The 23518-nt window shown below is 40.5% G+C and overlaps 1 long non-coding RNA gene across 1 annotated transcript; it reads right to left on the bottom strand.

The window, feature by feature from the left end:
* Positions 1-13162: 13162 nt before the first annotated feature.
* Positions 13163-17636, bottom strand: LOC124026396. Its single transcript, XR_006837287.1, has 2 exons — positions 17578-17636; positions 13163-15718 (listed from the first exon to the last, which is right to left on the bottom strand). It is a non-coding gene; the product is annotated as an uncharacterized LOC124026396 (long non-coding RNA).
* Between the last annotated feature and the right edge of the window lie 5882 nt (positions 17637-23518).

Here is a 23518-nt window from a genome sequence, read left to right as displayed (position 1 = left end):
TGTGGGAGTTAATGTTACATATAGGGACAGATGTACACATGTCCTTGCTAATCAGACCACAGGAGGAGAAGGCGACACTTAAGTGCATTTGCTCATCTGTAAAGGGCAGCATACCAAAGATTAGATGGAGCGGAACAAACAGAAGTACAGTGGCCAAGGCCATAAGTGCTTAGGATAAGCTGTACATACCAATGGCAGAGGGACACACAATCTACTAGTTCTAATAAGGGCAACATACCAAAGAGCACAGCAAGCTAAACATAAGTACAAAGGCCAAAGACATAGGCCCATAGAACAGCTGGACATATATTATTTTTAGGACATGAAAGGGTCCCGCCACCATTATAACCTAACCGAAAGCAGATATGGGCGTTATTGGGCGTGAACAAACAGGAAGCTTAAACTAAAAGGTAATGGTGGCAGATGGACTGAGGAAAGTAACTTCATTTGCATGTGGGATGGACTCATATCGTATTAAAAGCCTTTATTGAATTCACAAGTTCTTGTAAGTGTTATATTTCTAAGACGATTTTCCACCACATACTCCAGCCACCCAAGTCATAGACTGTTCTCTCTGCTACCGCACGGCAAGCAGTACCGGAGCGCCAAGTCTAGGTCCAAGAGGCTTCTAAACAGCTTCAATCCCCAAGGCATAAGACTCCTGAACAGCTAATCAAATGGCGACCCAGACTATTTGCATTGACCCACCCCCCCTCTCTTTTATGCTGCTGCTACTCTCTGTTATTATCTATGCATAGTCACTTTAATAACGCCACCTACATGTACATATTACCTCAATTACCTTGACTGGGAATGGCAGTCAAGTGCCCCTGCACATTGACTCTGTACCAGTACCCCCTGCATATAACCTCGCTATTGTTATTTTACTGCTCTTTAATCATTTGTTACTTTTATGTATTATTTTTCTTCTTAAAACTGCATTGTTGGTTAAGGGCTTGTAAGTAAGTATTTCACTGTAAGGTCTACACCGGTTGGATTTGATCACCCATATTCATCGTACTTCTCCAATTTCAAACCAGTGTGTCTTCTTTGTAACGAGACTGTTGCTGTTTGCAAAGAGTTCAATCTGAGATGTCATGATGAATCTAACCATGGTACTTTCAGAAGTAGATGTTCCACCGCAGACATGAGGCTGGAGTCTGATTCAGAAAGGAAGGTGGGCCCAAGGAGAGAACACCCTGTGTGCTTTACAGTGGCGATTTTAGCATGCACAAATTTTATTGTTATTTAACCTTAATTTAACTTGGCGGTTCTTATCGACTTACACAAATCCACAAGGAGTCTGTATAAACCACATTTGTTTAAGCAAGTCAGCCATATCAGCTATGTTTTTTAAAAGGCAGTAAATGAGGGCGAATTAGCTGCCATACATAGCTGCCATCCTGTGGCTGATAGCCAGGTGCAGCGGTGGTAAGGATTCACTCCAAGGTGCTGAAAGCAAAGCTCTAGCATTATGTTGGACTAACTAAAATTCTGTTACAAATGGTTTATTTGAGCTGTTCTTGCCATAATATGGACTTGGTATTTTACCAAATCTTCTGTATACCACCAAGTGGCGTAGCTTCAGCCGGTGTGGTTGCACCAGGGCCCGTGTCGTACATGAGCCCGGTGACGGGCCCGGATCTGCGGAGCCACAGGCCCCCTATGTAATTTTAATTCCACCCTACCCTACCAAATACTAATTGTTGACATGAGTCCATCACACCGATTACTTCTTTAATTTAGGCCAAATGATAAATGATCTCACTGATGGTTTCACCAACTAAATGTTTTTTTGTCACTACATGTCAGCATTATATTTTAGTGTATTGATGACAATACATCTAATTCATTTGCTAAATAAATCATATTATTCAATACCATGTTAAGATAATGAAATGCATTCTGGGATTCATTGTGCAAAAATACTCTCCAAAGCGTTGTTGTTTCTGTCATCGTTTAAAGCAACAGTTGAGCTATCAAGAGACAACGGGCAAAAGAAAAATAAAGAGAGAATGTCGAGAATAGAAAATTACGGATTTAAAAATGAGCAATGTATCAACACAAAAGTGGAGACCAAAAAAGCAAGGATCAAAAATGAGAAAGGAGGAGAGGAGGTATCAAATTAGTTAAATTAGATTCCTTTTTCAGATGCAGTTCAAGTGCAGCCATTGCTAGCACAAGCAATGTAGCAGGACCAGAAGAGGATGTAGGTTTATCATCACCAGCAGCAGCTTTTAGCGTGTCAAGTGAGCCAAGGCCGAGCTGTTCCATCATACCAGAAGAAGCAACTTTGACAGACGAGGATACAGGTTGTCAGGTATCGGTGGATACGACCCTGAGCACAAGCCAGGCCGGACAAGCTATCCCCGGGCCGGGCAGGGAGGAAGAGGATCAGGGCGAGGCTAGAATCGTGGTGGCTGAGGAAACAGGTGGAAGTGGGACAGACAACATTTTTACCTATCCAACTGACAGGGGGCATTATGCAACAAATGTGGATCCAAAGGCGGCGTTTTCCGAGTCGTATTACACCACTACAACCAAGGCTGGAATCAAATGACCACGTACATGGCTCTGTTATTCGGCCAAGGTAGATTGCACGTATTGTGAGCCTTGCTGGCTGTTCGGAGATCAGAGAGCCCCTTTCTTCTCTGATGTGTGGGTGAATGGAGTGAGAAATTGGCCCCATCTAACACCCAAAATAGCATGTCATGAGACATCCCAGATTCACATGGGTGCCTGTTTGGTATATGAGCAATGGAAGCTCAATGGCACTATTGACGCAGAAAGAGAGAGGCGTGCGTAAACGCAGCAAATTTCTGGTGACAGGTGTTGGAGCGCATAGTTAATGTAACTCTCACACTTGCATGTGTAATTTAGCGTTCAGCTGGATGCACTATGAAAAGCTGGGGCAGGCCAACAGTGGGAATTTTCTTAGTATAATTGAACTGCTGTCATTTTACGAGCCAGTTCTGAAGGAACTTTTAGAACGCCCAGCAGGATCCGTTAACTATCTCAGTCCTCAAATCCAAAATGAGCTGATTTATACCTTAGCCGAGCGAGTGAAGTGTGACATTCAGGCAGAGATGCAGGAAGCCCCATTATTTTCTATTATTATGGACACCACACCGGATGTATCCAAAGTAGACCAGTTAAGCCAAGTTTATCGCAAGGTGAGAGTGATAAGGGATGCAAATAATGTGGCCACAGATCTGACCATCAGAGTTGTTTTGGGGATTTCTGGAGACTTCAACATAAAAACCTTCGGCAGCAAAGAGGACAAGGGGCTGGATATTTCAAAACGTCGTGGGCAGGGGTATGATGGAGCTGCTAACATGAGTGGGGTCTATTCGGGTGTGCAGGCCAGAATATCCGAAAAGGAGCCGCTTGCTGTTTATGTGCATTGCTCAGCGCATAATCTTAACCTGGCTCTCAACGACTCTATCAAAAATGTGCCAGAGATTAAACAGTTTTAACAATATGATACTGTTGAACTGTTTTACACCTTCTTCGGGTATAGCATAAAGAGAAGGTCAGTGTGGAGTGGTATATTTGATTTTGCATCAGAAAATGTAACTCTAAAATGACTGTGTCCCACCCGCTGGTCATCTAGATAGGAGTCCCTTGCTGCCCTGAGATACAGGTATATGTGGACGTAATGAAGGACCTCACCAACATTGTGCTTTTAATAAATGGATCACTAGTCACTTTAAATAATGCCACGTTAATAATGTTTACATATCTTACAATACTCATCTCATATGTTTATACTGTATCTTATACCAACAAGAGAACGGGTTTACTAAGTGACGTCTCACGTTAAACCTTCAGCAATATTTTTGGCGATTCGCCGGAACGTGCGGAAAAAATAAATACACCGTTGGTCTACTCAAAGCAATGAAAACACAAGACAGAGATAATTACTAACTTGGTCAAGCCAATATCTACTAAAATTTTAATCGGGTGGCCTTATGTCCACACTCGAGAAATTAATTATGACCAAGTCTACTCGTTCCTGAACGCGATAGACAGAAATAACACTACATTGGGCCCAACTACACTGCTCAAAAAAATAAAGGGAACACTAAAATAACACATCCTAGATCTGAATGAATGAAATATTCTTATTAAATACTTTTTTCTTTACATAGTTGAATGTGCTGACAACAAAATCACACAAAAATGATCAATGCAAATCAAATTTATCAACCCATGGAGGTCTGGATTTGGAGTCACACTCAAAATGAATGTAGAAAACCACACTACGGGCTGATCCAACTTTGATGTAATGTCCTTAAAACAAGTAAAAAATAGGCTCAGTAGTGTGTGTGGCCTCCACGTGCCTGTATGACCTCCCTACAACGCCTGGGCATGCTCCTGATGAGGTTGCAGATGGTCTCCTGAGGGATCTCCTCCCAGACCTGGACTAAAGCATCCGCCAACTCCTGGACAGTCTGTGGTGCAACGTGGCGTTGGTGGATGGAGCGAGACATGATGTCCCAGATGTGCTCAATTGGATTCAGGTCTGGGGAACAGGCGGTCCAGTCCATAGCATCAATGGCTTCCTCTTGCAGGAGCTGCTGACACACTCCAGCCACATCAGGTCTAGCATGGTCTTGCATTAGGAGGAACCCAGGGCCAACCACACCAGCATATGGTCTCAAAAAGGGTCTGAGGATCTCATCTCGGTACCTAATGGCAGTCAGGTAAAGAAAAAGAAATGCCAGCCCACACCATGACTGACCCACCGCCAAACCTTCTTGTCACAGCTCGCATTGATGTGCCATTCTGGATGAGCTGCACTACCTGAGCCACTTGGGTGGGTTGTAGACTCCGTCTCATGCTTCCACTAGAGTGAAAGCACCGCCAGCATTCAAAAGTGACCAAAACATCAGCCAGGAAGCATAGGAACTGAGAAGTGGTCTGTGGTTATCACCTGCAGAACCACTCCTTTATTGGGGGTGTCTTGCTAATTGCCTATAATTTCCACCTGTTGTCTATTCCATTTGCACAACAGCATGTGACATTTATTGTCAATCAGTGTTGCTTCCTAAGTGGACAGTTTGATTTCACAGAAGTGTGATTGACTTGGAGTTACATTGTTTTGTTTAAGTGTTCCCTTTATTTTTTTGAGCAGTGTAGTATTTTTCTCAGAATGCCTGCATCGGCTGGTACATATACCCTAGCTCGTAGCATTCAGTTAATCCCCTACACACTGATTTGTGTCAGATATACAACACGAGTCAATCTCGCTACACTAGTATCTGGGTGAAAAAGAAAAACCACACGCACACCACTCTCAACAATAATCCTGATTGGTGTGAGTAACTTGCTACACAATTCATATGGACTGAATTCAACAGAGGCCTAGTTTTATCTTAGATTCCTCGCGCGGGTGCATCAATGTGACGTTAATGTGATGACATGCTATTTATCGAATAATTAACTGTTTATTACTACGTGATTAAATAAATCCTGTAACAATTAACTCTAACTTGAAGCACCACGGGAAAAGGTTGTTTAATTAATGAGTTACCGTTTCCCAAATTAACTCAAAGGTTTTATAGATTTCATTGCAGTCACCAATTCATTCATTTCCGTCTCATTCTGAATGTCGCATAATTAGTAAATCTGCACAAAACCGGGTCTCACTAATTATTCCGTAACACACAAATTTAGTTGATTATTATTTATTTATTTACGATCTATGGCGTCTCAAAATGGACAAACAGTACTACTGCGCTTTTTAAGCAAAGGTCTTTTAAGGAAGTATGCGAGCACACTCGTTCGGTTCACCTAGCCTTCTTAATGAGATGACAAAAGCAGTTTTCCTTTAAAAAATAAATGAATGTTTATTTATAACACATGCCTAGAGCAAATGCACCTCTAACTAAATGTAGCCCCAAAGGAACTCTAATTAAAGGGATTAAAGGGATAGCCTTGGTTTCCTTGGAAACCTTGGTTTCCCTCACCCTGTATATAATCCCAAAATGTGAACGTCAGCAGTGAAGTTCTCAAGATGGAGGAATTTAAGTACAGCAGTGTTCCCCAACCCTGGTCCCAGAGGGGTGTATCCAGTGTGTGGGGGGATATGGCTAAATCCCCTTGGACGAGGATTGGGAAACACTGCAGTAAATAGCAAAAAGTGTGGAGATGATGCAAATTATAGTACATTATCATCTCACTTTTTCCTCTGTACTGAAAGTTCTCTATCTTGAAAACTTGATTGCTAACATTAAACATGCAACATTTTTGGCATTGTATGAACAGTGGACTAATGAACAAAATACTACAATTGCACCCCGCACTCTTAATTGCACCCTTAAATTGCACCCTTAAATTGCACCCTACCTATTCCCTATATAGTAGGCCTCTGGTCAAAAGTAGGGAATATGGTGACATGATCTGTGTAGTAATACTGTACCAGCAATCAAATAATCACGTTTGTGTAGAAATGCTGTACCACAAGACTTTTCAAAACACTGACAAATATCTTGTCTTGTGATAACTATATCTTTGGAGCAAATGTTTAGCGAACACACAATTCATATATCTGGAAACTATAGAAACACTGCGATGTTTGTCTCCTGTTTGAGAGGTAAGGTGAATGCACCAATTTGTAAGTCGCTCTGGATAAGAGCGTCTGCTAAATGACTTAAATGTAAATGTAAATGTACAATAAGTTTTTTAGTTTGTTGTGAAAACAGAACCTACCGCTCCATTAAAGGATTTCCTTATTTTACAACTTGAAGTCCTGTATGTAAGATCACTTGGTTTCTATTCAGGGGACGAGGTATGTACTCAAGATTCATGGTGTGCACTCAGGAGAGGAACCTCTGATCTTAGCAGTGCCATTCTTACCCCTTCACAGCACTGCACTGTGGTACTTCAATGTTTTCCTGCCGCTGTCGAACAGATAAAGGATTTGTCAATATCTGCCGTTTCCATCACGTTGCAATGATTGTTTTGCAAAAACAAAACATAGTCTAATAAATCTGGGCCAATGTAAACCTGTCTACTGATGCCATCTCTAGATCCTGCAGTGCTAACTAGACCCAGTGACTGTAGGTTTGGACTCAGTGTGGAAGGAGAGAGGCAGGCTGGATTTGTCCTCCCTGTCAACTCTGGATAGGATCCCAGGTCTAAATAGAAGTCTAAGATCAACCTCCTGATCCTCCTGTGCATGCCCCATCGTACTGTGTGTATGAACACATTTTGAACAATGGCTGCCTAAAATGCTGTGGTCCTTACTAACACAATAGGAAGGGTTGAGATAGTCGTGGGCCATCACAGGTCTCAAAAATATAAATATTGTTTAATTCTCCAATTTTGGGGATTAGGGGTTTTGGGCAAGAATAATGTCTTTGCTCTGCATAGGCTCTCCCTCCTTATTCCATGGCAGCAAAGAGAGTTTCTACCAGGAATTTAAGACCGTTGTAAAACCTGGAGTGGGCACAATATACACCCAAAAGGGCCACGTTGTGTCATCTGCAATATTGATGATTGAATTGGAGGCGTGCTTGGCCACACAGTTATGGGTGAACAGGGAGTACAGGAGGGGGCTGAGCACGCACCCTTGTGGGGCCCCAGTGTTGAGGATCAGCAGGGAGGTGGTCCGTCAGGAAGTCCAGGATGCAGTGGCACAGGGCAGGGTTCAGACACAGGGCAGGGTTCAGACACAGGGCCTCCAGCTTAAAGATGAGCTTGGAGCGTACTATGGTGTTGAATGCTGAGCTATAGTCAATGAACAGCATTCTTATATAGGTATTCCTCTTGTCCAGATAGGATAGGACAATGTGTAGAGTGATGGCAATTGCATCGTCTGTGGATCTATTGGGGCGGTAAACAAATTGAAATGGGTCTTGGGTGGCAGGTAAGGTAGACGTTATATGACCCTTGACTAGTCTCTCAAAGTACTTCATGATGACAGAGGTGAGTGCTACTGGGCGATAGTCATTTAGTTCAGTTACCTTTGCCTTCTGTCTGTGCCGGCAGCCTTGCGAGGGTTAACACGTTTAAATGTTTTACTCACGTTGGCCACGGAGAAGGAGAGCCCACAGTCCTTGGTAGCGGGCCGCATCGGTGGTACTGTTATCCTCAATGTGTGCAAAGTATGTGTGACAGGTGAGTTCTCAGCTCTTTCACTCTGAATATTCATATCCATGTCACTCTGAAATGGACCATCAATACCAGAGTTCTAGAAGACTATTTACATAATCAACTAGGCATTTTAACAGTCTGATTCTCAATATAGTACTGGCCATATGTTGAGCTATAACAATTGGTCGTGGATTGGGTCTGTTGAAATGAATACAGTAGTGGTGTGAGAAAGGAAACCCAATCTTCCTCTCTGGTTCCATTCCCCAATAGTCAGTGGGTCATTCTTGAATTGAATGGGAAATATTGTCCCTGGGCTTTGGTTCCTAATAAAACAATTATTTAATTTTAAAATTTCGATGAAATTAGTCTGTGTAATTACTAACCCTTATGATACTGAGTGGTTGATATGAAATGAGTCTGTGTAGTTACTAACCCTTGTGATAGTGAGTGGATGATATGAAATGAGTCTGTGTAGTTACTAACCCTGGTGATAGTGAGTGGAGGATGATATGAAATGAGTCTGTATAGTTACTAACCCTTGTGATAGTGAGTGGAGGATGATATAAAATGAGTCTGTATAGTTGCTAACCCTTATGACAGTGAGTGGAGGATATGAAATTAGTCTGTGTAGTTACTAACCCTTGTGATAGTGAGTAGAGGACGACACGCCCCTTTTTAGCTTTAAAGTCTTACCCACTTTTAGAATAGTTGTATTCCCCTTTTGTGTTGTACAGTAGAATAATAGTGAACTATGAAATAGCACATATGGAATCATGTAGTAACCAAAAAAGTGTTATATAAATCAAAATATATTTGACATTCTTCAAAGCAGCCACCCTTTGCCTGGATGACAGATTTGCACACTCTTGTCATTCTCTCAACCAGCTTCATGAGATAGTCACCTGGAACATATTTTCAATTAATGTGTGTGCCTAGTTAAAAGTGAATTTGTGGAATTGATTTCCTCCGTGCGTTTGAGCCAATCAGTTATATTGATAAAAGGTAGGGCTGGTATACAGAAGATAGCCCTATTTATTTAAAGACTTAAGTCCATATTATTGAGTTTGAGTTTATTTTTTATTTTTACAGGGACAGTGCACATTAATCAACGTTTCAGTAAAAGTGCCGGTTTTAGCCAGCCGGCTAATTTTCAACCGCAGTCCCTGGGCATTTTTGCTAAGAACAGCTCAAACAATTAAAGAGAAACAACAGTCCCTCATGACTTTTGGACATGATCAGTCAATCCTGAAAATTTCAAGAACTTTCTTGTTTCAACATGACAATGTCCCCACGCCCAAAGCAAGGTCCATACAGAAATGGTTTGTTGAGATCGGTGTGGAAGAACTTGACTGTCCCGCACAGAGCGTTGACCTTAACCCCATCAAACACCTTTGGGATGAATTGGAACAAATGATCTGTTCTATATCTTCAATCAAATTAAACATGTACTACTGTGACATTAAAATGTTTAATGGTATTTTTCATCAGTTGTTTTATATGAAATGTCATTTCCACCACACTCTGTCATTACCACAACGCTAAGTCATTACCAACACACTCTGTCATTACCACCACACTCTGTCATTACCATCACACTCTGTCATTACCATCACACTCTGTCATTACCACCACACTCTGTCATTACCACCACACTCTGTCATTACCACCACACTCTGTCATTACCACCACACTCTGTCATTACCACCACACTCTGTCATTACCACCACACTCTGTCATTACCACCACACTCTGTCACACTCTGTCATTACCACACACTCTGTCATTACCAACACACTCTGTCATTACCAACACACTCTGTCATTACCACCACACTCTGTCATTACCACCACACTCTGTCATTACCACCACACTCTGTCATTTCCACCACACTCTGTCATTACCACCACACTCTGTCATTACCACCACACTCTGTCATTTCCACCACACTCTGTCATTCCACCACACTCTGTCACCACCACACTCTGTCATTACCACACACTCTGTCATTACCACCACACTCTGTCATTACCATCACACTCTGTCATTACTCTGTCATTACCAACACACTCTGTCATTACCAACACACTCTGTCATTACCACCACACTCTGTCATTACCATCACGCTACATATTGTTGTGGCAACGGTGTATTAAACTACAATTGATATTGATTATTTTCCCATACGTGAACCTCATATGCTTGTTCTTAAGATAATATTTTACATTACTTTAGAAATTAAGATGTTGATGTGGTAAATACATGTTTCTGAGTATCATCAAGGCAAATATGGACATTTAGACACGACAATGATGAATACATATAATTAAGAAAACTTCCAAATTGTAAAAATAAAATGTTTTTGAATGTGAAATGTTATATAAAACACCGTAGGCACAATTTCTGTCATTTCTTTTTCAACTAAAATAACCGATACAAATCTTTAATTGTTAAATAGTTTGGTCTCAGCCACTATTAGATCTTGTTTCCAGATCGAGTGAAGAAGATATTCAGATAGATAAAAAGCACTTTCAACAGGTTTCATTTTCAAAAATATTTAAAATAAACCATATATTTAATAGAACAGGTAGGCCTATTAATAGTGATGCACGGATATAACATTTTTGCCCATACCAATATCTGATATTTTCCTTGACAAAAAAACTGATACCCGAAAACCGATGTAAAAAAAAAGCTGCGTACAGTTAAATAGTTAACACCCACACATGGACACAGCGGTCTAAGGCACTGCATCTCAGTGCAAGATGCGCCACTACAGTCCCTGGTTCGAATCGAGGCTGCATCACATCTGGCCGTGATTGGGAGTCCGATAGGCCAGCACACAATTGGCCCAGCGTCATCCTGGCAGTCATTGTAAAATAAGAATTTGTTCTTAACTGACTTGCCTAGTTAAATAAAGGCTACACACACCACAAAAGTGTTACCAAAAAGTTATTTTGTTGGCATTTAAGTGTGTCCCCATTACCATTAAAACATAATCAAACCCCATTTATTTAACTTACTTGCTGTGCTGTTTCGTTCATTTGTTCAGTCACTTCATTCTCAACCAGGACGTTTGGGTCTTTGCGTGCCAAAAAAGACACATCAGCTATAGTTAGCTAGCTAACTAATTTAGCAAGGTGTCATGATCTAACCCTAATTTATAAGTTCTATAAGTTCTAATTTATAGTTCTTATTTGATTAATGGTGGTCGGACCCATCTATGTGAAGCTAGCCACAATAAGGATTAGCAACAATAGTGGACTTTTCAGTTAGCCTTCAAAATAAAAGAATGGAATAATTCTACTATTTGTATTCTCTTGCATCACTTTCAATTACATACTTTTATTTTGAAGGCAAACCGCAAATTCCACTATTGTGCTTAATCCTTATTACGGCTAGCTTCACAACACATAACCCGGTCCAGTCAAACTCAATAGTTTAAAGAAGCTAGCTGGCTGCTTATAACGTTCAATTTCAATAGGCGAACAACAAGTGGCAACCTAGCTAATACTTACAAGGATTCCGAAATCATTGCTCAGGATAATGAAAATGACTGCAGTTTCTACTGGTCATTGTGTTCAGACTGATTGTATTGGTGCTAGTTAGGTTACCAAGTTAAAGCTATCTACCCCAAAAGTTGCGGTCGAACAAATAATGCTTTATTACCAACGCGGTATTGTAAACACATCGTTCGTGGTCGGTGTTTGCTGACATATTTGTACAGCTTTGACAGTGCTACTGTGTCATTTTTGACACGCAAAGACCCAAACGGCGTTCCGTAGTATGTATGTCGTGAATCTAATAGCAGTGACGCTATTACTGTATATAAGTATGCACGTCAATTTTGACATCGGTTTTGCACACCTGGCGTTAAACTAGACATCGGCCGTAGCATTTTTAGCTAATATCGGCGATTCCGATATGTTCAAGAAATATCATGCATCCCTCTGTGGTTCTCTGTGTCTCTTGACCATGTAAGGCCGGCCGGGCACAAAGCTCAAGACGCCTCTCCACTTCCCACCATTAGTTATTTAACAAGTTGATAATACATCACTCCCGACAGACACAAGCAAAAACTCTTGCAGAAATGTAGCAGCCTTAACACCTAATCATTAGTGATCTGACATGCTGTATTGCATGGAAACTGTAGGCTACTAACAACAGCTACATAGTCTAGTTTACTATGGTCCTGTCCCTCTGACCAGGGTAAACAAAGTGGTCATGTTGTGTATTGTATATACAGTATTTCACTTCAAACATTGAATTAGAACTATAATTTCATTATACACGAGAAAAAAAGTGGTTGCCCATCGGGGTGGCAGGGTAGCCTAGTGGTTAGAGTGTAGAGGAGGCAGGTAGCCTAGTGGTGAGAGTGTAGAGGAGGCTGCTAGCCTAGTGATTACATTGTAAAGGAGGCAGGTAGCCTAGTGGTTAGAGTGTAAAGGAGGCAGGTAGCCTAGTGGTTAGAGTGTAAAGGAGGCAGGTAGCCTAGTGGTTAGAGTGTAAAGGAGGCAGGTAGCCTAGTGGTTAGAGTGTAAAGGAGGCAGGTAGCCTAGTGGTTAGAGTGTAAAGGAGGCAGGTTGCCTAGTGGTTAGAGTGTAGAGGAGGCAGGTAGCCTAGTGGTTAGAGCGTTGGACTAGTAACCGAAAGGTTGTAAGATCAAATCCCCGAGCTGACAAGGTAAAAATCTGTTGTTCTCCCCCTGAATAAGGCAGTTAACCCACTGTTCCAAGGCCGTCATTGAAAATAAGAATTTGTTCTAGTTGACGTGACTAGTTAAATAAAGGTATTTTTTTAAATTAATGTACAAACATTTTTCATAACATCCTTGTCATTTAGCAGATGCTCTTATCCAGAGCGATTTACAGGAAACATTAAGAGTTAATTGCCTTGCTCAAGGGCACAATGACAGATTATTCACCTTGTCGGCTCGGAATTCAAACCAGCAACCTTTCAGTTACTAGCCCAACACTCTTAACCGCTAGGCTACCTGCCACCAGATCAATTATATTCAATACAGTTATTCAAATACATTCATCATCAATGACTAAAATATTGAATCTAATATTAAAATCAAATTTAATAAACACAAGTAGTCAATTCATAGTCTGTTTATCATTAAACAAAAGTTGTTTAGTAATATAAAATAATCCACCCAAACTAATGCTGAAAACTGATCATCACATCATCTTTATCTGATATACACGGAGCGTACAAAACAGTTGAAACACCTTCCTAATATTGAGTTGCAGCCCCCTTTGTCCTCAGAAAATCCCCAAGTCGATGGGGCATGGACTCCCAAGGTGTTGAGAGCGTTCCACAGGGATTCTGGCCCATGTTGACTCCAATGCTTCCCACAATTGTGTCAATGTGGCTGGGAGTGGATCTCTACTCCGAATAGCTCCTTCCATCTCCTCCCACAGATGAACAATTGGATTGAGATCTGGTGACTCGTCAGGCCACTGCAGTAAACTGAATTCACTGTCATGTTCTTGGAACCATTTCTGGACAAGCCTTGTGGCGTAATCCTGCTGAAGAAATCTATTTACAGATGGATATACTGCTGCCATGAAGGGAGGCACCTGATTGGCAATGATGTTTAGATATCCTGTGGCATTCAAATGTTGCTCCACTTCTTTCAAGGGGTCCAATATGTGCCATGAAAACACACTCCACACCATCACCACCAGCCTGCAATGTTGACACACAGCAGGGATACATGTACTCATGGTTTCCTGCATACCCCAGTCCTCCCATCAGCATGACACAGCAGGAACAGGGATTCATCAGACCAGGCAATATTTTTCAAATTTTCCAGTGTCCAGTGTTTTCATTCCTTAGCCCATTGCAACCGCAGTTTCTTGTTTTTTGCTGAAAGCTAATGGGGATCCATAATAAATACAAAACAACTAGATCTTTAAGGATCATAGTTTTCATCTGGGTTCAGCTGGTCAGGCTATGTGATGGAAAGAGCAGGTGTCCTTAATGTTTTATACACTCGGTGTATGTTGTATCCACCAGCTCAGGGAAGCAGTACAAACCAGTCAACCACTCCATTGTGAGACGCCTCACAGAGGATATTCAACCCTAAGGGAAAATCCAAGGTCATCTCAATATCTTTACTGTAGAAGCTAACAAAACACACAAACTGGCAAGGTGCACACAGATCAGTAAGGTAAAGAGGCTAACATTCTATAACACTCCCTTTCCTCTGCACAGTTCTCTCACAGTGAGAAACAATAGGATTGCAAATGTTCTACGCTTTCTTTATTTGATCCAGCTCACTGTTATCACTTCTTTTACGAGACTTAAGTGATGGAGTGACTTTAATCTCAGCTGGTCTTTGAGAACTGATGAGGCTCTTCTGATTTGATGTATATTTGATGTATTTTTAACTGGCCCATTCGAGATAAACTTTTTAAAAGTCAGAGCAGGTGTAAGGCTTCTCTCCTGTATGCATACGTTTATGTTTTTAGGTGGCCCAGTAGAGAAACTTTTCCCAGTCATGAACGTATGCATACACAGTCAGAGCAGGAGTAAGGCTTCTCTCCTGTGTGTGTTCTCTGATGACCTATTAACCCAGAGTATGTTGTGAAGCATTTTACACAATCAGAGCAGAAGTAAGGCTTCTCCCCTGTGTGTGTTCTCTGATGAACTTTAAGTTCAGTTGATGTTGTGAAACATTTTACACAGTCAGAGCATAAGTAAGGCTTCTCTCCTGTATGTATACGTTCGTGTGTTTTTAAGTTGCACAGTCGAGAGAAGCCCTTTCCACAGTCGGAGCAGGAGTAAGGCTTCTCTCCTGTATGTATACGCTCATGTGTGTTTAGGTGGCCCAGTCGAGAGAAACTCGCCCCACAGTCAGAGCATAAGTAAGGCTTTTCTCCTGTGTGTGTTCTCTGATGAATTTTTAGCTTAGTTGATGATGTGAAACCTTTTACACAATTAGAGCAGGAGTAAGGCTTCTCTCCTGTGTGTGTTCTCCGGTGACCTTCAAGCCCAGAGCATGTTGAGAAGCATTTTCCACAGTCAGAGCAGGAGTAAGGCTTCTCTCCTGTGTGTGTTCTCTGATGAACTTTTAGCTCAGTTGATGTTGCGAAGCATTTTAAACAGTCATAGCAGGAGTAAGGCTTCTCTCCTGTATGTATACGTTCATGTGTTTTTAGGTGGCCCAGTCGAGAGAAACTCTTTCCACAGTCAGAGCAGGAGTAAGGCTTCTCTCCTGTATGCATACGTTCATGTGTTTTTAAGTTGCCCAGTCGAGAGAAACTCTTTCCACAGTCCGAGCAGGAGTGAGGCTTCTCTCCTGTGTGTGTTCTCTGATGACTTTTTAGCTTAGTTGACGATGTGAAGCATTTTACACAATTAGAGCAGGAGTAGGTCTTCTCTCCTGTGTGTATCCGTTCATGCACTGTCAGAAATTTTAATGTTGTGAAATTCTTCCCACAGTCAGTACAGGAATACAGATTCTCTCCTGTGTGTATTTTTAGGTGTATTTTTAACTTTGATAGAATTGAGAAACTCTCCTTACAACGTGGGCAGTGGTGAGACCTCTTAGCTCTGTGATCTTCCTGCTGCTGTTGCTCTCTGGATGTAGAGACTGTCTCAACATGGTCTCCTGTGTGAATAACATCAGAAGAACTAGTCAGTTGGTATTGGTAAAAATAAACCTGTTATATCAGATCAAAAAGACTGGTCCTGATTAAATGAAGATTTCATGGTAAAAACTAAAAAATATATAATTGCACAAGGGGTTCACAGACTTTCAAGCAGCACTGTATATATTTGCCACTGCTCGACTAAAAAAAGCTTGGTCGACCAACATCTATCCACCAAACAATCGACCAGTTGACTAAACGAGGTCAGCCATTTAGGCCAAAAGGGGCCAAAGGGATGAATTATATGAGTCATATCTTCCTCCACTCACTATCACAAGTAGAGGTCAACCGATTAATCGGAATGGCCGATTAATTAGGGCCGATTTCAAGTTTTCATAACAATCGGAAATCTGTATTTTTGGACACCGACTTTGCAGATTTTTTTTACACCTTTATTTAATCTTTATTTAGCTAGGCAAGTTAAGAACACATTCTTATTTTCAATGACGGCCTAGGAACGGTCAGTTATAAAAATAAATAAAGTCAGTTAACTGCCTCGTTCAGGTGCAGAACGACAGATTTTCACCTTGTCAGCTCGGAGGATCCAATCTTGCAACCTTACAGTTAACTAGTCCAACGCAATAACGACCTGCCTCTTCTTGCACTCCACAAGGAGACTGTCTGTTACCCGAACGCAGTAAGCCAAGGTAAGTTGCTAGCTAGCATTAAATTTATCTTATAAAAAAACAATCAATCAATCATAATCACTAGTTAACTACACATGGTTGATGATATTACTAGATATTATCTAGCGTGTCCTGCGTTGCGTATAATCTGACGGAGCATACAAGCATACAAGTATCTAAGTATCTGATTGAGTGGTGGTAGGCAGAAACAGGCACGTAAACATTCATTCAAACAGCACTTTTGTGCGTTTTGTCAGCAGCTGTTTGTTGTGCGTCAAGCATTGCACTGTTTATGACTTCAAGCCTATCAACCCCCGAGATGAGGCTGGTGTAACTGAAATTAAATGGCTGGCTAGTTAGCGAGCGCTAATAGCATTTCAAACGTCACTCGCTCTGAGCCTTGGAGTGGTTGTTTCCCTTGCTCTGCTTCGAGGGTGGCTGTTGTCGTTGTGTTCCTGGTTCGAGCCCAGGGAGGAGCGAGGAGAGGGACGGAAGCTATACTGTTACACTGGCAATACTAAAGTTCCTATAAGAACATACAATAGTCAAAGCTTAATGAAATACAAATGGTATAGAGGGAAATAGTCCTATAATTCCTATATTAACGACAACCTAAAACTTCTTACCTGGGAATATTGAAGAGTCATGTTAAAAGGAACCACCAGCTTTCATATGTTCTCATGTTCTGAGCAAGGAACTTAAATGTTAGCTTTCTTACATGGCACATATTGCACTTTTACTTTCTTCTCCAACACTTTGTTTGTGCATTTGCATTATTTAAACCAAATTGAACATGTTTCATTATTTATTAGAGGCTAAATTGATTTTATTGATATATTAAGTTAAAATAAGTGTTCATTCAGTATTGTTGTATTTCTCATTATTACAAATACTTTTTAAAAAATTGGCCAATTAATCGGTATCGGCTTTTTTAGACCTCCAATAATCGTTGAAAAATCATAATCGGTAGACCTCTAATCATAAGGGTTAGTAACTACAGACTAATTTCATAGAACTTCAAAACACTGGCAGTTTGTCTACTTCACTTCTTGAGTCTACTCTCTGATCACTCCAGATAACCCAGTTGTTCAGGGATGTGTGATGTCAGAATGACAGAAGTCAATCTATTAATAGACTGGTCATAACTTAAGGAGGTCTAATTTATGAAGATATAGTTAGAATCCTGTTCTTACCATGAGAAACAGATTTCCCAATCTTCTCCTCCTCTTCTTCATCTTTAATGTTGACATTCAGCTCCAGTGTTTGACTGCAGTCTTCCAGCTTCACTGATGCCATCTCTGGATCCTGCAGTGCAAACTGGCCTCCACTGTCACAATCAGGACCCAGTGACTGTAGGTTTGGACTCAGTGTGGAAGGAGAGAGGCAGGCTGGGTTTGGCCTCACTGTTGATGTTACCGGCCTCAGACTTAATCTGTCGGCCAGTAGTAATAAAGAGGACACAAAAGGACACAAAAGTTAGTCTTGAAAGTTCTGCCACTTTCTTTATTCTAAAACGATATTAGATCAGGTAGCTAAGCATTGACAACAAACCATTCAATTAATTTCAAATTAGACGAGGCTACGCGACGTAAATGCACAAAACCTATAGTAGATTTCCTAAATTCACGTACAGAGCGTTCAGAAAGTATTCAGACTCCTTGACTTCTCCACGTTTTGTTACGTTACAGCCTTATTATAAAATTGATTCAATAGTTTTTTCCCCTCACCAATCTACAGACGATACCCCATAATGACAAAGCAAAGACATGTTTTTAGATTTTATTTCTCCAAATGTATTAAAAATTACCAACTGAAATATCACATTTACATAAGTATTCAGACCCTTTACTCAGTACGTTTTTGGAGCACCTTTGGCAGTGATTACAGCCTCGAGTCTTCTAGGGTATGACGCTACAAGCTTGGCACACCTGTATTTGGGGAGTTTCTCCAATCTTCTCTGCATTTCCTCTCAAGCTCTGTCAGGTTGGATGGTGGGCATCGCTGAACGGCTATTTTCAGGTCTCTCCAGGGATGTTCGATCTGGTTCAAGTCAGGGGTCTGGCTGGGCCACTCAAAGACATTTAGAGACTTGTCCCAAAGCCACTCCTGCATTGTCTTGGCTGTGTGCTTAGGGCTGTTGTCCTGTTGGAAGGTGAACCTTCACCCCAGTCTGAGGTCCTTGGAAGGTTTTCATTAAGGAATGTAATTTGCTCCATTCATCTTTCCCTCGATTCTGACTAGTCTCGAAGTCCCTGCTGCTGAAAAACATCCCCACAGCATGATGATGCCACCTTCATGCTTCACTGTAGGGATGGTGCCAGGTTTTCTCCAGATGTGTGTCATCAGACCAGAGAGTATTGTTTCTCATGGTCTGAGAGTCCTTTAGGTGCCTTTTGGCAAACTCCAAGCGGGTTGTCATGTGCCTTTTACTAAGGACTAGCTTCAGTCTGGACACTGCCATAAAGTGTGGTGGAGTGCTGCAGAGATGGTTGTCCTTCTAGAAGGTTCTCCCATCTCCACAGAGGAACTCTGGAGCTCTGTCAGAATGACCATTGGGTTCTTGGTCACCACCCTGATCAAGGCCCTTCTACTTGATTACTCAGTTTGGCCAGGCGGTGAGCTCTAGGAAGAGTCAAGCCTGTCTCAGAGCTCTGCGGACAAATCCTTCGACCTCGTGGCTTGGTTTTTGCTCTGACGTGCACTGTCAAATGTGGGACCTTATATAGACAGGTGTGTGCCTTTCCAAATCATGTCCAATCAATTGAATTTACAGGTGGACAACAATCAAGTTGTAGAAACATCTCAAGGATGATCAATGGAAACAGGATGCACCTGACCTCAATTCTGAGTCTCATAGCAAAGGGTCCGAATACTTATGTAAATAAAGAGTTTGTTATGTTCGCAAACAAATCTAAAAATCTGTTTTCGCTTTGTCATTATGGCATATTGTGTGTAGATTGATGAGGAAAATTTAAATTTAATCAATTTTAGAATAAGGCTAAAGTAACAAAATGTGGAAAAGGGGTCTGAATACTTTCCGAATGCACTGTAAGGAACTGGCAACTCGTTCTCATTCTGAGAAATAAGGCCCCTTGATTTAACATCTGAACAAAGTGGACAGGCTAACATGCTTTTCAAACAGTTGGAGACAGACAGAAGGGTGTGTTCATAACAATTCAACTGTTCAACCTTGTTATCTAGCAAATAGATCCAAATTGGCTAAACTTGAAATATAAAGATTAGCTGGCTAGTCACTAGCATGTGGGCTTGAGAGGTTTTTGAGGCCTGTGTTAATGTTCTATAACGCCTACAATAAGTTAGTCATTACTAGTTACATTTGTAACAAAAAAGGGCATCAAATAATAAATGATTAGTGGGTGTCATGGTTGTGGAAGGCTTATATTTAGCCTCGGTATAACTTCACAAGCCCTGAATTCATTAGATTATTGCTGACTGTTTGAAATGCAGTGTATTCAACCTTTAATTGTACAAGGCTTATTTATAGAGAATCTAAACTGAGATATTTATGGTGAATCACCTAGAATCTAAACTGAGATATTTATGGTGAATCACCTAGAATCTAAACTGAGATATTTATGGTGAATCACCTAGAAACTAAACTGAGATATTTATGGTGAATCACCTAGAATCTAAACTGAGATATTTATGGTGAATCACCTAGAATCTAAACTGAGATATTTATGGTGAATCACCTAGAATCTAAACTGAGATATTTATGGTGAATCACCTAGAATCTAAACTGAGATATTTATGGTGAATCACCTAGAATCTAAACTGAGATATTTATGGTGAATCACCTAGAATCTAAACTGAGATATTTATGGTGAATCACCTAGAATCTAAATTGAGATATTTATGGTGAATCACCTAGAAACTAAACTGAGATATTTATGGTGAATCACCTAGAATCTAAACTGAGATATTTATGGTGAATCACCTAGAATCTAAACTGAGATATTTATGGTGAATCACCTAGAATCTAAACTGAGATATTTATGGTGAATCACCTAGAATCTAAACAGAGATATTTATGGTGAATCACCTAGAATCTAAACTGAGATATTTATGTTGAATCACCTAGAATCTAAACTGAGATATTTATGGTGAATCACCTAGAATCTAAACTGAGATATTTATGGTGAATCACCTAGAATCTAAACTGAGATATTTATGGTGAATCACCTAGAATCTAAACTGAGATATTTATGGTGAATCACCTAGAATCTAAACTGAGATATTTATGGTGAATCACCTAGAATCTAAACTGAGATATTTATGGTGAATCACCTAGAATCTAAACTGAGATATTTATGGTGAATCACCTAGAATCTAAACTGAGATATTTATGGTGAATCACCTAGAATCTAAACTGAGATATTTATGGTGAATCACCTAGAATCTAAACAGATATTTATGGTGAATCACCTAGAATCTAAACAGATATTTATGGTGAATCGCCTAGAATCTAAACTGAGATATTTATGGTGAATCAGATATTTATGGTGAACTAAACTAGATTTATGGTGAATCACCTAGAATCTAAACTGAGATATTTATGGTGAATCACCTAGAAGTTTGAAAACTCAAGATAAAGCTTTATGCTTTTTTGGCCCATATCGCCCAGCCCCAATGGAGAACATTAGAGTAAAGTACAATACTTTATACTGTACTATACTCTGTACTGTTGTACTCTACTGAACTAACTGTTACTTTTCTCTCCTGTACTCTGCTGTACTGTGCTTTCCAATATTATGAAACAGTAGCTGTTTCCAAGAAATTATCCAGGGATTTTGTTCTTGTTGACATTTAGAAAAAGTTTGAATAGAAAATAGATCAGACAATTGCCCACTGGGTTGTTTTCATTTAACTATCTTGTGCTGATAAAACAGTTGGACAAAATAATTTGGCAAAATCATCATTTATTTGATACATTTTATTATTGTTATTATTGTTATTATTATTGTTATTGTTAATATATTATATTTGGTAAATAATGTTTTCATCCTCATTTGTCAGAATAAAGAAACATTAACAAAAGAAACATCCACCCGTCAAACAGATAAAAATGTTGTCGAGCATTAAAACATTTCTCCTATATCTGCCGTTTCCATTACACATGTCGCAAATAATGTTTTTACCACATTGCTTTGTTGAATGCACCCGGGTCAATGAAAACCTGCCTAATGATGTGATTGGTTCAGATTTGGTCCTGTTTAATGTCGGTCTGTGTTTACTGGGGTGTATCCTACAGTGTCGGTCTATAACTTTATGAATGTCCATCCATGTGGAAGGCCTAGCGTTAGTAAAACAGTCAGTTGCATTGGCTTTATTAGTCCTGGTTCCTGTGATTCATTATTTTGGCTATTTAAGTGCTGATAAGGCCCATCAGCTACCCAACCTTATCAGGAGTTATCCTGAGCCTTTTGGCAATGAGAATCAATGTGTTTACACACAGGGTTCAACTCCCGGACAACAGAGGTTTCAGAGTCCTGCAATAGAGCTGAGATGCTAATATTTGTGTAAACTCTACATAGTTGTGTTCTGTGGGTGTCACTGAGTAGACTGAACAATCCATAGGTAAGACTGTAGAGTGCAATATGAATGTCCAACACAAACAAAAGACCCTCCATACTCAACAGGTGGACCTCGGTCCGGATCTGCGGACCCCCTCATTTTTGCCGTTGGGCTTCGATGGATATTGTCATTTATTGGCATAGTAACAAATCCCTAACTTGAAATACCAAAATCTAAACAATCCTCTAATTGGCAGAGAAATCATTTAGCTGTTTTAAAGCTCATTTCCTGCAATTCAATTCTAAACCTGTTTTGTGTGTTTATATATCCCCCTCCCTCTCTCTCCCCCAATATCCATCTGGACCTTTGTCACCTAGGAAATGTGTCAAAGTCCTGCAATAAGAGCTACGAAGCTAATATTTGTGTTAACCCTTGGTAATTGTTTTCTGTGGGTGTCACCCATTTCATGGGTGCATATATGAGCATATATGAATGCCCCCAATGCAATGTTGCGTTCTAAAACCGCCAGTGTGATTTAAACAGTTTTTTTCTAGTTATTGTTTTAACTTTTTAATACTTTTTTTTAAATAGGCAAGTCAGTTAAGAACAAATTCTTATTTACAATTATGGCCTATACCGGCCAAACCTGGAGGACGCTTGGCCAATTGTGCGCCGCCCTATGGGACTCAATAATGAAACGAATTCATTATTGTAATTCATTTTAAATTGAGTAACAATCGAACCATGTTTAGCGTTATCTAGTCCAGACATGGCATGATAACACTATTTTGTATCAGTTTGCGTGACTTTCAATGAGGGACTTTTATTTTGAGGGAGAACCGCAAATTCCATTATTGTAGCTATCTTCACATACGTAGGGACAAGCGGGTACCAGGGCTGTTTCCAGCAGATGGACGGAGACGTTGGCCACATTCCGATAGAAAAGTATTATGTAGAACAAACATGCCTCCGATTCTAAGGAATCATGTCAGTTCTATTCAGAGCATTTCTATCTGCAACTTTCCAAAACGTTTTTGTTCTGAACATCCCCAGGCGAAACCCACTGAGCTATATACGAACCTGGAAAGCCTCACATATGAACGTGTGGTGGACTCCGCATCGTGCGCTTGTAAAAATATTGTTTTGCACGTTCTTCACACACTCAGTTTGGCACAAAACCTTTCCCAAACGTGATAATACCTAACATGTTATGTTCTTTCGATATTAGACCGTTTAAACGTGCTATTACATACCTGTAGTAATAAAGAGAAAAGGACAGCACAGTTCAGGCGTTTTCTTTATTGTAAAGAATGGTGTGCGCCTGCCGGAACTTCCTGTTCCCCCCACTACCACAGTGTTCCTAATAGCGACATCTATTGGATTGATGGACTTACTACTTTTGTAGATGGTCTCTATTTTCGGTGATTGTGGAGGCCAGGTCATCTGATGCAGCACTCCATCACTGTCCTTCTTGGTCAAATAGCCTTTACACAGCATTGTTCTGTTTTTAATTTAAATTCCATGAATTAAACAACATCTTTATATTTACCCCCAAAACTACAATGATTCAGTAGGTCAATAAAGTTCCAGTACTCTAGC

This window comes from Oncorhynchus gorbuscha, unplaced genomic scaffold, assembly GCF_021184085.1.
Source record: "Oncorhynchus gorbuscha isolate QuinsamMale2020 ecotype Even-year unplaced genomic scaffold, OgorEven_v1.0 Un_scaffold_2729, whole genome shotgun sequence".
NCBI classification, from domain to species: domain Eukaryota; kingdom Metazoa; phylum Chordata; class Actinopteri; order Salmoniformes; family Salmonidae; genus Oncorhynchus; species Oncorhynchus gorbuscha.
Note: the sequence above shows the minus strand (reverse complement) of the source record. Positions and strands in the feature narration are given on the sequence as shown.